The sequence below is a fragment of the Perca fluviatilis genome, chromosome 8 (genome assembly GCF_010015445.1).
Source record: "Perca fluviatilis chromosome 8, GENO_Pfluv_1.0, whole genome shotgun sequence".
NCBI classification, from domain to species: Eukaryota; Metazoa; Chordata; class Actinopteri; order Perciformes; family Percidae; genus Perca; species Perca fluviatilis.
In genome coordinates this window covers 18,669,254-18,684,671 of record NC_053119.1, presented here as the reverse complement: position 1 = coordinate 18,684,671, position 15,418 = coordinate 18,669,254, and the positions used below count along the sequence as shown (strand labels likewise).

General features: G+C 41.8%; 1 protein-coding gene and 1 long non-coding RNA gene across 2 annotated transcripts in view; both read left to right on the top strand.

The window, feature by feature from the left end:
- The window catches only part of syt7a (synaptotagmin VIIa), a 77,176-nt gene that overhangs the window by 11,427 nt on the left and 50,331 nt on the right, over positions 1-15,418 (top strand). The window lies entirely within an intron of this gene.
- On the top strand, positions 6,687-9,409 carry LOC120564122. The gene is made up of 2 exons (XR_005640064.1): positions 6,687-7,693; positions 8,362-9,409. It is a non-coding gene; the product is annotated as an uncharacterized LOC120564122 (long non-coding RNA).

Here is a 15,418-nt window from a genome sequence, read left to right as displayed (position 1 = left end):
TTGCACAAGTAAACAGAGAAATCTTGACTCTCAAGTCCCATGGTGCGCTCAGGATATTTGGGTACAGGCAGGATCCTGCCGCACAGCCGGGAAAAACAAACACGCAGGTCAAACAGAGAGCTCCCAGAATGCACTGTAATTCAGCTCAGCTCACTCACCACCAACATAAGCATGTTGATTATATAATCAAAACAAGAAGCCTGAATGCCAAAAACACTATAAAATAATTGTCATGCTATCATCCAGAGTGCTGACTCTACAGTGCATCCTGCCTGTGGTGATCTTCCTCCCTGGATCGTTATGTTTGTGAGCTGTAATATGAGACTGATTGTGCTTGATTATGTTTTTTTATATGTGATTATCCACTTGATAATGACAATGTATTGTTTGCCCACCAGTGACGGTCAGCACACTCTTAACGAGATGATGGAGGTCTTCACGCGTTAATTGAGCTATCATAGAGAGGGATAATGCATGCATAGAGACATAGTATCTGCCTCTCACACCATCTTACCCTGGGGTATATCTGTTCCACCCTTGTTTCTGAGTCCATTGTCCTCCAATTCACACGGCTTAATTACAGAGCAAAAGAGGGAGGAGGTGAGGACAAAGTGGGAGAAACGAGCAAAAGCCAGAATGTATATATATAATATGCGAGAAGAAGCTTTAAGCATGTTGCTAGAGGAGGTAAAATTGGTGCATGAGAACAGCTGTGAGAAACTGATGCTATGATAGGGAGAATGTTCATAATTAGGACTTTTTTTAGAAGTAGCATTTCTTAAGAATTACAGTTAATATTTGATGATGGCTTCATTCTGAAATCCCCCTCTGAACAGACTCTGACTCTGAATGTAAACACACAATAAGTGCTTTGGGGATTTAGGAGGCACAGGTTCAGTTATTCACATTTATTAAAGGTATTTTATCAATATAAATAAAGTTGTGAATATTGATACATTTATCAAATTGAATAAATAATAAACAAGACACCACTCTGGACTCCGGGACCAATAACTGAACTGTGGATACAGTCTCAAAGGGGTGTGTTCTCTTGAAATAGCAGATATTAATTGGCTGACCCATCATAACCAACTGTTATTACAACACATACACAAATAATCCATCTTTAAATATAATAATAAGGAGACACCAGTATATATATGCATCTGTGTGTGTGTGTGTGTGTGTGTGTGTGGTTAGTAAAAGGGAGAGAGATACACACAAGGCAAGGCAAAACCAACATGAGATTCAAACTTATGGCAGGAAAGTTTAGTTTAGTCAACAAAGAGCTCCTGTGTGTGTCACAAGAGTTCTGATCTTTTGCACGAAGAAAAAATAATTTATTAACCTTATCCAGAGTAGGATGTAACTAACACGTCCGAACGCCATGGGACTACACAAATAGTTCAGCGTATAAAGCATATAAACAAAGCAGCAAACACCGTGATTAAAGGACACAACATATAAATCTGGACGCAGATGTCCAATTCACATGTTTATATATAGTGACGATTCTCTCCGACCAATCAGTAGTCTGCAGGTTTTCACGTCACCTTTTGGTATCGCCTCAGCTCGCTTGGAACCTCGACGGAGGTGATACAAAAAAAGTACCTGTTGCCAGGTACCAGGTACTTTTTTTCATAATGGAAAACCAAAAAATGCGAGTAGGTACCATGTAATGGAAAAACGCCATTACACAGCAAAAGAGCTCATAAATAACGCACTAATTAATTATCTCTAATTAATTACTTGAGATCGCTTCCTGTAGCGATTTAGGTGTGCTTTAGATCGTCTAATTCTTCCGGTGGGTTTTCCGAGTTGAAGAAAGACGGGGCCGTATGTCGCTCCTCTGCGAGTTTAATGGAAAGCTGCTCCTTCTAGTGGCAGCAAAGGAAACAGCTAAGTCAACTTAATGAAGAAAAAGTGCCGGTCTTAGAAGTTATTCTCCTCTTTAGTGAACTAGACAGCGGTACTCTGTCCCTTCTGCAGGTTAGATGAAATGGCTGGTTGAACAGCGATTTCTCTGAATCCACAACATGTTAAACGAAAACGGTTGACTGTGCATCTCCTGAAGCAGCCCAAGTGGAAAGACAAGGGTGTGGTAACCTGAGTCTGTGTCCTGGGTGACACTGCAGGGAATCCCCAGTGTTTCCGTGAGTCTCGTCCAATGGGAAGCCAGGAACTGAATTCAAACCTAAAGGTAACACTTAGGTGAGACCTGCAACATCTGGAGTGTTTTGCCGCCTGTTGGCTTGTCCAGGCTGTGTCTCTGCAAGTAGGCCTTTCCTTTGTTAGGGCAGGCCATGTGTTTGATTAAAGCGTCCACATGGTTAGGTTCTAACACTGCACATCAGACATGGCTGAGGATTGACAGGCATGTGGCTCCCAGCTTCTTCTGACAGTCTTCCTCCTTCTTAAAGCGCCTGACAAGCCTCATTAAGGACTGTTCACGGAGGCTCCATTGACATGAAACATACCCAGAAAGGGTCATGTATAAAACATGAGTCACCCAATGTTATATAGCAGAGCCTATACATGGATCTAAAGCATTTTGTGCTGTAGATGTATGTGTGGTATTTACTTTCAGTCCCTGTATTACATGTTGGTGTCTGAGTTGTAAGAAATGACGGGCCTTGTTTTAACAGTGGGAATATTATCATTCAGTGCAGAGCGATTTAGCACTCACCTCTGTTTCAGTCTAACTTCAGAACCACGTTCACACCCTCTCCTTTACTCCTCTGTAATATTAATATAATGTAATAGGCTATTTGTATTAAATATTTAATTCTGTGTCATATTTGCATCTCATAAATGGCTAGTCAGTATTACTTAAGATTACCTTTGAAATTTAAAAACTTGCAGGACTAGGACAGAATGAGAATGGCAGAAGAGCAGAGGAGTGGAGCGTGTGAGCTGAGAATCGCTTTGGGAAGTTCACTGAAAAAAATGCTTCCTATGTCCTTTTGGTGGCTCCATTTTCCTCTTCTGCTTTTTCTTTTTCTAAACACAGCGCTCTCTTCTCCATCGCCCTCTGTCTATTACCCACTGTTTGCAGCAGCACTTTGTGTAATGTGCTCCAGACAGATTTGACAGGCTGGATGTGGACCATAAAATACCTCCTGTTAGAGTACTATCTACCAAGAGATCACAAGCCTAGGTATGTAGCGTCTGGGAGGTTTAGGTGGAAGAGTGAAAAAGAGTGGCAGGTGAAGCCTGGTTCATGAGGAAACCAGGATTTTTCACAATACATGTTTAAAAGTTTAATTAAACATTCCTAAGTTTAATTTTAAATACATGGGTTTCATTTAAATTAGATTAGTAATATTCCAGTAGAACATTAAAGTGCATTATTTTTGAGGTGTAAAGACACAAAACCAAACATACACAATCGTTTGATGCTCTGGTTTTAAGAAGTTTTGATATGTGTTGAGTGGTTATATTGGAGTGTATGACCATATTTATAGTGCTGACCTGAGGTTATTACTGTGTGCAGTGATAGGGAAGAAAAATCCATTGCGTGCAGTCATTGTCGTGCTGTTCCACTGGTTTGAGGCAGTACTGTTGGATGTTCTAAAATCAGGCTGTGCACTCGATGCTCCACCTGTTGGATGCTGCTTTGCAGTCTGAATTGGGAATGGAAACCTGCATGTCTGATTAAGCCACTCGTTGAACCACCTGCATAGGTTTCATTTACAGATGTGGCTCTCTGCTTTGTTCATTCTTTTTCTACAAAATATTTAGCCATGCAGCTGGACAGTAAGCGGTCATTTTAGCATGAAACGTAATTGGAAGAAATCTCTGTAGCGTATAATTGTATTCAGTCATAATACTGTGATAACTTAATTTCAAGGTCGTACTTAAGTATTTGCCAACAACAGTTGCATGGTAGTGTTAATGATCTTTGTTTTACTACATTCCAAAGTGTGCAAACATACACGCAGTCACATACATGCCTTAAATCTCAGATTCCTGCAGGCATTCTTCCTGATAATAGCAATTGGACTTTGGCAATCATTTCCTGGAAATGCTGGGATCTCAGGGCTGTGCGAGTGACTAACCATCTTTACTGAGGCTCTGTTTGCATTTAGAACCAAAAAGCATCTTATCTGATCACCAGTGAGCAGCTCTAAACACAGGTGTAATTGCACACACACAGCTTTGAGGCTCTTCTGGGATTGAATCGCTCAAACAGCATTCAGAGGGGGTCAGTGATGCATGTGACTGAATATTCAATGTAACGTGAAAGCAAGGGCCGTGGGGTCATCTTCAACTTTGTACATCATGCATACAGCACGACAAGTTGTTTGTGCAAAAAGCGTGGACAGTGTTATGAAGTCGATTCATGAGGGGAGGTACCAAACAGCATTTCTGTCTCTGTTCAGCAGCGGCCTTTATTGACAGGACAGCTGAAGACATGGAAGGGGAGAGAGAGGGAGAATGACATGCAGCAAAGAGCCACAGGTCAGAGTCAAACCCGGGCCCGCTGCGTCGAAGAGTAAAACTCTATATATGGGCGCCCGCTCTACCAACTGAGCTATCCGGGCGCCCATGTGGTCACTTTTAGATACATTCTGGAGCCAAGTGTGATTTGCAGCTTAATCTAGACACATTCTGGATACAGTTGGTCTGAACAGGTCTGAACAGGGCATGAAACACATGTGGAAGGGCTGTTCTCTGACAGGATTATGGGCCACCAGCCACAACAATAAGGCTAAGTAGGATTTGTCAGAATCATGGCCAACTGGAAAAGGGAGAAAAAATATGTAACATAAACACTGTTTGTTCTGATAAAACTATAACCCACTTGGCACGGTCCGCAACAAAGTGCAAAAAGATGCACAATTGTTTTAGGGGGGAAATTAGTGATATGAGTGATGAGTAAGCCTTGCCTTTTCCTTTTTGGCTTTGCAGTGGAAAGCAGGCTAATAAAAAGCTCTAAGCATCTGTAGACCTGCGTGCCCATGCTTGCTCTCTGTCTTCCTCCAGCCGCAGCCAGCCATACGCATGATCTCCTCCCCCCCTCCCCAGCCTCCAGCCCCCCAACAAGTACAGCCTCGAGGTAGGGCATGCTGGCAGTCCTCTGCGCTTGATTTTTTATTTCACGTACTCTGGACTAGTCCTATTTTGGGTGCTTTTTGAGCAAAGGTTTACACAATCTCTCCAGGCCAGATGCAGAAAGAAGTGACACTTCAGACCCCTTCCCCTACATATTATTACATCATCCATTTATGACCACTCAACAATACATCACGCAGGAACGCTGTGGAGGTGGCACTTGTCATTCCGCCTGCTTGCTGAAGACCAGGGGTCGAGGGTCCAAAAGGGAAGCATGCATTTTTGTACTGTTTGTATCCATTCTCCTTTCTGTTCCTTTTCGACCCCATTTCCCTCATCTCAGGTCCCGTTCTCCACGACTGTCAGCCTACACAGGAATCCTCCAGAACAGCCTGGTGAATCACCCTGCATCCACAGGCTAAGCACAGCACACGTTCTAACAATTACACAAATAGGCATGGACACATACCCCCCCACACACACATACTCCCCTCTGAACCTTACATTTCATCTGTGCATCAATTAGTGCTTTGAAATGTTATAGTGCTAGCCACTTTACACATACCCATTAGATAACTGGCAGTGATTTGGGTAAAACCAGTTCCATTAACTTGTGAATAGCCACTGATTTTCAAACAGAAGTCATGTGTTCAGTCCACAAAACACTTAAGTGCTTGATCTAATATTTATTCTAGTTTTCTGACTTAATTGCATTGTTTTTTTTATCTAAGAGTGCCTTTTGATTTTTTTTTAACTAAGAGTCTACAGCACATTAGCATAGCAGCAATGCTTTGAGCTAAATGCTAATGTCAGCACACTAACATGTCCACAGTGACAATGCTAACATTTGGATTGGTAGCAGGTATAATGTACACCATATTAATCTATAGTTTATGGCGTTAGCATGCTAACATTTTATAGTTATTAGCACTAAGTACAGCTGAGACTGATGGAAATCTCATTGTCTTTGTAAGTATTTGGATATAAACCAAAGTATTGAACAAATTCAAATTTTGATGGTGCAAGATGGGAAGGGATCACCAAAGTTCCTATAATTTAACCCGAGAAACAGGGGCGTAGCACAAAATTCTGGGCCCTGTAGAAAGGCATTTTCTATGGGCCCCTCCCGACATCCACAGCTATTCATTCTAGCATCTTTTTGGGCCCTCCTCACATGAGGGCCCTGGATCCTCAGTCCCCTTTCCACCCCTATTCTGACACCCCTGCCGAGGGGAACATGAACGTGTGGACCAAATTTCATGCCAATCCATTAAGTAGTTGTGAGATATATCAGTCCGAACCAAAGTGAGGAGCTAACTAGTCTCGCTTTGCCAGACCCTCCTCCAAAGTGCGCTGAAGGAGGGTCTGGCTACTCCAAATAGCATTCGGGGATGGGAGGAAAACATGCTCTGGTTTATTGGCATTTCTTTAAACCAATCACAATCGTCATGGGCGGCGCTAAACTCCATACAGAGCTGCTGCAAAATAGTTGTGCGAGAGAAAACTCAGATTGGACAGATGGTCTAGCTAGCTGTGTCAATTTACCATGCAGCGATCTGAGAAGCAGTCAATAATAGTCCTCATTAATCCACCAAATTTAAAATTCCAAAACAAAGAAAGCAGAAGGAAACGGAAAATACATGCATCCGGCGGAGCAATCCCGGAAGTTAAACGTCAAGGACATAGACTAGGAGCTAACTGACTGATGCTATGCAGCATGGCTAAAGATGACCTCTGAATTTTCTCACCAAACGGAACCCATCCTAATCAAACTACTGACATGATTTATTTACAAAAGAACCAGAAAAGATGAGCTGGAAAAACCTCTATTCAATCCAACCAAATCTTCTCTCCTGACCTAACAGGAACCGCTGTTTGTTCCTGGGTTAGCTTTGTGTTCTCAAGAACCCCTCAGTCGTCTTAAAGGTCAGGTTGCATACAAATCACACAATCACACAGTTATGGTCCTTTTAGCAATTTAACAGACCTCATAGAGACACAGGGCTGAGAGGCTGCCTCAACAGCATCCGTTATTCTTTGCGAGCTCCATCTGGCCGATTACACATGACAACAGTTATAGCTCTCTTCAAGAGAGTTAATAAATCACCCACGGATCAGGTTAGTTCTGCCTCTTCGTTTTTCATTCCAATCACAATAAATAATGCTCGTAATGCCAGTTAGATTATTTGTGACAACTTAGTTAGCATGTCCCCAGGTCAGGCGTCGCCCAGCTCTGAGCTCTCAAGAGGGCACCAAGTGAATTGAGAAAGTGATGGAAAACAAGGCTCCAACACGCCTTCCACAATTAATCGTATATTTGTAGTAGAAATACTGTGCCTTAAGGTGATTTCCAGTAATAACTTAAATCTCTTCTCTTTCTCACTCTCCAGCCTGAACTCACACTCCCTCTATTATTTCCCCACTCAGCTACGCCTGCAATAGTTAGCCAAATAACATCCTTGTCATGATGTAGGGGTGATAATGTCAAGTAGGTGTGAGAGCTGTGTGTGTGTGTGTCACTCTGCTTAATGGCAGCAGCCAAGCCTGCCATTTATTCTCTGCTGCCCTGCCAGCCAGATGGAAGACATCGCCCTATTGGTGGACGTGACAAACACTTACATCATGCACGGTGCTGCAGGTATTATTGCCACTCCTAAACTCCGAGATGATATTGACTGCAGCAGCTCATATCTCCACAAATGCTACTATTAATATGCTCGTGAGTAAGAATTAAGACAAGCTATTACAGTATGGAGCAAGGCTAAAATGGCCTCAGGTGCTGTGTAATTGGAAGGAAAATTACAGGCTGCTGCCCAGCAGAAGTGAAGGCCAGAAGGACCGGTAGTTGTGGAAAACTATATTTCCCATGAGCCCTTGACTGTATTCTGCTGCGAGCAAGCAGCTGCATGGCATCGTCAATATGTCTCATTCTGCTGGGTACTACCCAGCTGTAAATTGTTGACAGTTATACAAGAAAACACATCAATGGGCAGTCAAGCAACAGACATCAGTGCTGAAGGCCTGTCTAAAATGACCCTGTGCTTATGAAGAGCAAATTATGTTTATACAGAGCTGGCTGTCTGCAAAAAGTAAAACTTCATTCTGGGGAACATGACGCATATTAAATTGTATTATTAATTTTTAAATGTGTTTTTTGGAAGAAACTCACTTATGAGTCAGAAGAAGCAGATATATTAAAAGCTACAGTAGATTTAGAGTTATAGGATATATTTCATTACTTTAATTTGTCCTTCCTTTGACATTGGCTGATGCTAATGACAGTTATTTTCTTTGGTGTCTATCCAGCTGGAGTCTAAAAGCAGAGGGGGTATTTAAATCTCCTCCTGACATCGAGCCAATGTAGTGTCTTCCCTGGGGCCTCTGCTCAGGCCACATCACTGAAGAGGACAGGATCACTTCAACCATGGTGGAGCTTTACCTTTAATGCACAGCGGCTGACAAAGAAGGTCACCAGGGGGAGAGAGGTGCTCACTGGAGGGATGGGATTCTCATTTCCATCAGATGAGAGAAGCAGCCACTGAACAAATATACCACACCCTGTAGAAGAGTTACTCTCTGCTTTCCCTCTGCACTCCTATGTAAATTACAGTTCGGCAGCCAGATTATTACTTCTAAAAAGCAACCTTTCGGCATCCTTCACTTAGCTGTCGCGCACTTGTACATCCTCCCCTCGTCAGCACTCCTGAAACAGTTGTGAGAAGGTTGTGGTCACAGGTGAGGCAGAGTGATCAGGCATCAAACCAGCCGAGGGTACAAGTTAGTCAGTGTAAGGTTTTGACTCCAGGGAAAGTGAGTGCCATTTGCAGAAATAAAGGCAGACATACAGATGCAGAGACAGACACGCACGGATGGCGTCAGGTCACGTGAAGTCTATATTTTAGAGGCTTTTTTATGGAGTCTTAAGGGATACGACTTTGGCTGGGTTATGACCGAGTCAATACTATAACCTCTGGCTAGAGGCGAGGGTTTGCCAGGTCCTGTGTTTTTACTGCCTAGTCTGTCCAGACAGGTAATAAAGTCCTTTAACAAGCGGTCTTTAATTTAATGAAGAAGGCAAAGGTAAAGGCCTCCAGGTAGTCATGAATTTGAATTAATTCATTTATGACAAATGGAGTCCGTCTGGCTTTTTCCCAGATAGATGTGTGTCTGTATTGGTTGTGAATAATCATGTAAACGTCTTATGCTAAGCCCATTGTGTAGTTTCATGGTGTTTGATGAGATTTTATAAAACCGTAACGGAGATGCTGGGACTAGGCGGCTTCACTTTCATTTGACTGTCATCTACTGTAGCTGTCATTCAATTAAAGTTGCACTTGTCCTGCCAATACTTTAATTACACCCTCAATAATTGTTTTTTTTTCATTTTTTATGGAGTGAGAATATTAAGGCTGATATTTTTATATGAAGAGGGGCGCTGGAAATTGGACATGGATACAAAAGCGCACAAGTATCCACACACGTACACAAACACACATACCATGAACGCATGCGACTCTGCCCTGTATCCTTAGGCAAATACAATTGACTTTGACTTGGATTAGATTTTATACTGCCACCCACATACTACATCTGGAGCATCCGAGGCCTCTTTGTCTTGGTTGATGTCACCAGCAGTGAGCTGATGATGTGGGTAGATGGGGGACTGTATGCATATGCACAAGCTTCACAAATCGCTTCTCAATAGCATTACAGTTGGGTCCCTCTTCCCTCACTCCCACTCTGCTTTTTCCTGCACAGTTCTCTTTCCACTTTCTTGGTTCCTTCACATCCCTAAAGCGCATGTGTTCCCACTCATGTCACTGTGCTTAAGCTGTCTCAAGTGGAAGAGTATATGTTTTTTGCAATTTTGACCACATGATTGTACCCTTTTAAAAAAAAAAAAGCTTTATTTTTTTAGAATGGCATTAACTAAAACACAACTTTATTTGCAGATGGTGAAGGTGATACAGCAATAAATTAGAAGTGACTGTAAATTAGAGCACAGAGGACAAGAAGGTGAGAAAGTGAACATTGATGGGGTGTAGGAAGTCAAAGGAGCTATTACCATTCAGTGAGGAGCTGTTTTATTGCGAATCCTAAACCTTGCTCACAACAAATAAAATAGGCTATATATAGGCATTGTAATGCCCATGAACCTGGAATAATGTTAGTCATGGTTGACTTAGTTTAAAGCTCTCCAGCTCATTACTGAGATGGACACTAGTCTACCTCCAGAGTATCAACAGCCACCATGTGGACTTAAATCAATAAAGTCAAGGGCATCAGTGGGACTGGTGAGTAATAGGTTGTTTTTAAATGTGTGAGGAATCCACACCATATTAAAGCTCTGGGGCTACTAAACAGGAGAAGCTCATTTAGCTTGATCGGGTTTCTGAAACATACAAGTCCTTTGTCCCAGTGAGACACTCAGGACAGGAGGTAAAAGTGGGAAGAGTACTTAGAAAAGATGAGAAAGGTGAAGTTCAGGTGAAGCCAAGAGGTACAACATTATAAGAGGTAATCTGTTATCATATCATGTATTTCTGAATATTCTTCAATCCTGACAGATCTGAAACAATCAAAGTTACCTAAACATTTAATTAGCTGTTAAACTGCACTGACAAATGTGCACCACTAAAATAATATCCAAGAAGAAGTAGTGTTTTAGAATCATTCAGTGATATATGGCTGTAATCCATTATTAATGTATGTTTGATGCGAGGCAGGGGCACTTACAAATTGGAAAACAAGTGGGCCTGTGAGGAAGCGGCGGGAGAGTGTCCTTGTAAATGTGTTGAGTCCTTTCTTGTGGCTTACATATGAAAGTCATCCATTTCAATCTGACCAGTTAATTCAGTCTTTCTGAGGCAGAGCTGGGGGAGACACTGATAGATTACTGGATAAAGTCCTCATCAAACACATCAGGAGAATTAGATTTAACCAAAATGTTATCTATACCACTCATCAATAATTTAATTATAAGTAAATAATATTCATTTACCTCCCACTGAGATCATGCCTGTAAAGTAAATGAGCTCAACATGACTAGGGCTTCACAATTTTTACTAAAACATTCCAAATAGTAATAGTTTTATGAAGGGGCCAGCCTCTGACAAAAGGATAGTCTGAAGAACAATAGGTATTGTAAAGAAGTATAGAAGTCATTAAGCAGAGCTGATATTTGATATGCCTCTTTAAGAGTGCTGAAAAGAAAAATATTCAGGAATCACACCTTTATTATTTTTATTGCAGTATGTCATTTTGACTATTGAGTATTATACAGCCTGACTTGCACACAGAAGTTAAGCTATTCCTTGAGCATCCTACTGTGAGCAGGCTGCTGGTTGTTTTTCACAGACACTCCTGAGTATTTACCATTAGCATACAGTTGATAAGAAAACAGAATATTTAACGTATAAAACATTTTATTTATGTGGTTATTATATTTGTTGTCACGTAAATAATTTAAACATATAAAATGGTCTACGCCAAATGATATCTAAGCATTAGACTATCTGATAGCTAAGGACTCATAAATATACATTATGAAATGTAATGTTTGCCCAAGTCACATAAGAATATTAGTGTGCTGGTTAAAAATAGCATCTGTTCAGCATCAGTTGTATGGCAGAGTCATAGAAACAATAATTGTGTTCCCTTGTAACTATATTAAAACATTATCACAGCTTCAGTTCACTTATACCCCGAGTGTCCAGATCTTATTGGCTTTTATGGGTGATTCACCTATTCACTGTCAGAGGTGCTAATAAGATGATGGTGCCATTATAGGTGACAGCAGGCATGTGTCACATGACGTCTTGCTGGTCCGACTCCAGCCCGGCTTGTCACTGGACTGAGATGGATCTTATCCCTCATCTGAGAGCAGACAGAACGTGGGTGGCAGTCGTCTTACTCTCTCTGCGAAACAGCCTCTGTGACAGCACAGCAGTGCTGCAGCTGAGCCACAGGGAGCATATAGGGACAGAGGACAGCCAAAGCTCTCTGTAGCCTACAGGGGATGCAAGAGACACTCACTCTCACCACAGGTGCTCTCCACCTGTCAAAATTTCACTGGTTGCTCTACACATCCCTGTGATTTGCAGTACATGGGGCTCTAGTGTCCATTGTGGACTGGGGTTTCTAAGTGGTTAAAGGACCATACCAGAATTGTGTCCATCATTTTCCCATGTACTGCAAATTGCTGCAAATTGCATAAACTCAATATTATACCATCAATTTCCCGAAGCATGCCAGAGCTTTTTAGATGAATGGATGTTCGCCATACCTGCCAGATCAATTTGATTTTGAATTTTGCTGCCAACTTACTTTAGATAGTGAATCCATCACAGATCACATTATGTTGTCTATGTTGTTTCTCGTTGCGTGTTAATGTAACATTAAGGGGTGGTAGCAAGCACTGACATCCAAACATTTGTAAGAGTTCCCTGCCAAAATCCAATTCATGAATGTGATGTAAATAAAGTATTAGTATACATCTGTAAAACTGAATTGTCCACTGAGAATTTATTGAGCCCAAAAACATGATGACCAACCAGCAAACCATAGGAAAGGCTGAGAAAATGACCTTGCTTGACAATCCCTAAACCTTGTAAAAGAAATGAAGCACAATTCCACAACTTTATAATAGTTTAAAAGATATTTGACATTTTCAGAAAATTGCAGTGTTTTTTCCCCAAAATCCAAATACTAATGTCCAATGGTACATTCCTTCAAATAGCTGTGGGAAGGTTTCACAATGATGTCTGCATGGTGGAGAGAACAGTCAATCATCTGTCATGCATCCTACTTGACATGACGTTCTGTCTCAAGCAAATGCCTATTTAGTCTTGCCAGACTGGCTGGCTTTGCAACAACAGTAAATGGGCTAAAACATGCCAAAACAATAGCTCATCCTTTGAGCATGCCACAGCACTGGTAGCAACCACCTCTGAGCTCACTGTGTGAAATCTTATCTCATCAGTTTATTTGACAATGACGTTATTTAACTGGAACCACCATAATTGTTGTTAATAATTTTATTCATATCTGTGAATTTTACGCTCTTCCAACACAAATTATCTTGTGCGATTGAGCATGGGGGGAAATATTTAGATTGAACGATTCCAAATGCACATGCTGTTTACAACCACCCAGTATTTTGTCTTGAGAAATAACTCCAAAACAAAAGCAGTAAGCTGCAGCATAGAATTGAGCCAGAAGAGATGGAGATGGAAGCAATTTGAAACACTTAGTATCACAACATAACTGGAAGTAAGTAACAGTTTGCTGTTGCACACAGATTTTGCCTCAGAGGGTCAGATCTGTAAAGACATCTGAGTGACATCGGAGGATTACCCCAACAGCAGCTCAGTGGTTATAAAGCGGCCAGAACCCAGACTCCAGTACAAGGAGGGGGCACTTTGAAGTGGCGATTAGGCTGTGAGCTTTGCACCCAGAGCTTCTGAGGCACTGCCCTCTCCACCTCAGTCAGAGCATAAAGATGCGGTGTGGCAGCTTTGCTGACTGGACACTGCTCCAGTTCCGCCTGTCCAATTAGCAATTTCTTCTACCCCTGAGGACTGGTCCCTTACTGCTTGGCTTAGCTCACTGCATGTGGGCCAGATCACCGATGTGTACAGTCCCACTCTCCACAGTAATGCTTGTTGTACTCAATGCTGCTATGCACTAAGAGCACTCCATACTAAAGACTCCTTTCTACAAGTTCTGCTTCTGTGTCCACGTTTAACCTCAGCAGTACTTGGTCTTTGTTGTCTTCTTCAGGCAGAGGGTTTATTGCAAGCTCGTTTACACCATCACCGTTGCTACTTACCCCAGTGCATAGTGCCTTTTATTTTCTCTTTTTTGTGCATATAAAAGAGATAGCCACTGAAATCTAAAACAAACAGGCGACTTTCAAGTTCAAGAGTGCTCTGACTTCTTAAGGCTTCTGATCAAAGGGTTCAATGGCTTGTTCAGCTCACTTGTCAGTATTACCGAGTCCTGCCATTTTAGATGTGATTCATCGCTCTCCAGTATTTTTTATTCCTTACTTAACAGTACAGTATTTGAGTAAATGTACTTGGTTACATTCCACCACTGTCGTTTGAGTATTTCAAGCTGAAAGTTTTGTTTTGCTCAAAGGGAAAGATGAATTGAATTTCTTGAGTGCTGTGATAGCTGTGTGTAGTGCAGACTTCTCTTACTCTAATGATGCCTGTTTTTCTCAACAGCTATAGTGCTGAAGATTTGCATATCTCCCTAATACCTAAACACAGTCTATTTCCTTCTTTTTATTCCTCTGCACTGCCTGCACACTGCCTCTGTAGCTTTTAAAGAGGGAGTTATATTCCATGAAGTGGGAATCCAGCTGCCCATTTACTGAGTGCCGAAACATGGCCTCTGTGGATGCTGCATTTTATTTGGAGGCTTTTTACTCCATCAGCTCTCATGACAGACACAGATCATAAACCATACCACCCTTCACCCCTTCCCCCCGACCTTCAGGAAGAGCACAGGATGTGGGGCCCTACATCAGCTGCTGGCTTTCACATATCCACCTGACTCTCTAAGCCCTTTAGAAATCACAACATCCATCACCGAGCCACTAAGCACTGATGCTACCATAGATGCCCTTAGCTGGAGAACAGTTCCTTATTTAAGATCCATTGCTACCCTTGCTGATGTCGTGGTACCTAATGCACTCAACTTTATTGACCTCTCTATGAATATACAGTAGCAGAGGACATAAGCTGTGTCTATTTCTGTACATCTATGAATAGTTATATTCATCATTCATAAGCTGGCTATGTTTCATTGACCCTCTCAAGTTCAGGAGGGCATGGACGTGCCTTTTTGCCATTAGCAGTCTCTATGACAGTAGATAAATAATGGGAAGGTCACTTGTAACGACTATTACGCTGATGATAGCCATACCTTCACGATCAGAACAAGATCAGTCGAGTCGGATCGAGTGTTTTCCAGCCGGGAGCAGTCGCTGTTGTCAGGAGATAAACTCATATAGTGTGTGATGTTTAAGATGTTTAGGATTTTTATTTCTCAGGCAGTACAAGGCTGGTTGGAGGACCTACTTTGGAAGAGATGTTGTAGGGTCCCAACTCGATGAAGAATGTAAACCTTTACTGTAGTTGACTTATGTTTCTTATCCTATGCACCTCACACACACTTCTCTTGTAGATTAAAGCATAAAAGGTTACATTGTAGCTCAATGAAAACAAATGATTATTCAACAGATAATGCCATCCTTGATCTCTTTATTCCAAAAATCCACTAAGGTGCATAACGCAGTTAGAAAACTTTGTTGCTCCACTTTGTACCTGCAAGCAAAAATGTACTCAAAAAGGCA